Here is a 1,125-nt window from a genome sequence, read left to right on the forward strand (position 1 = left end):
ACACACACACACACACACACACAAACACACACACACACACACACAGAGTACATTGTGTATGTGTGGGTTGAACCTGCTCACCTACAGGTTTCCGATCAAGGTCAAGCAGAAATGATCAGAGAAGCTCTGTACTGTGTAGGTTGGAATAGAAAACGTTAGTTAATGTTGGCACCACCTCTTCTATTCAAAAATAATTGAGCTCTGGATGCTATTTATTTTTATAGTTTTACTTCACACTTTGATTCTCAAATTGTGTTATGAGAATTCAGGGACTGTGAATGTATTTTAAATGAACTGGGAATGAGTGAAACAAACAATTTTTGTGAAATATGGTTTGAATCAAGACTCAAGAACAACAAATCAAGAAACCATAAAAAATGAAAAAAAATAAAACAAAATCACAAATAGTACATTCAAAATCATAGCAAAAATAAAATGTCTTCACATTTTGTATATATCTAATGTCTTCCAAAGTCTGAGAAGCAGTCTGATGCCTTTGTTAATCTTCTCTTCCCTATTCTTCTTTTCTAGCAATGTCTGCTACTCCCAGTCACCCCGTTATCCAGGTCTGTCTCTATTACAGAAGCACAGGACTGTAATTAGCCAGGTATCTCCTGCAGCAATGAGTGGGAGAGAAGCCTTGCATCTTCTTGCTAAGGGCTAAAGACATTAGGCTCTGGAGCCAGAGCTTCTGCAGCAGCAGCAGCAGCAGCAGCAGCAGCAGCAGCAGCAGAGTAGCCCCCGCTTCTCACCAAATGGGATAATTAGAGTGTGTATGGAGATGTGATTCCAGGTAAGAGGTGACAAAGAGCACGGGAGAGGACGTTTGTCTACACGCTCACCTCCTCTTCTCAGATAGGGAATGGGCTGGGGCTGGTGTCGGAAGCTGAGCAAGACAAAGGGCGGCGGCAGAAGAACAAGATATCACAAGGCTCCAGTGTAGGTTGAAAAATAGACAAGAGTAAATTAGAGTAAAGAAAGATTTAGTGGCAAAATGTAAAGACAGTAAAGAAGAGGAATGTACTGTAAGGGCTGGTTGTAAACATATAGCCTTGAGGCATAACCATAACAGCTCAATACACTTTAGGAAGCATCTTTGGTGTATAGTGTGTGTTGCAGTATGGA

Source organism: Etheostoma spectabile, chromosome 22, assembly GCF_008692095.1.
Source record: "Etheostoma spectabile isolate EspeVRDwgs_2016 chromosome 22, UIUC_Espe_1.0, whole genome shotgun sequence".
In the NCBI taxonomy this organism is placed as follows: domain Eukaryota; kingdom Metazoa; phylum Chordata; class Actinopteri; order Perciformes; family Percidae; genus Etheostoma; species Etheostoma spectabile.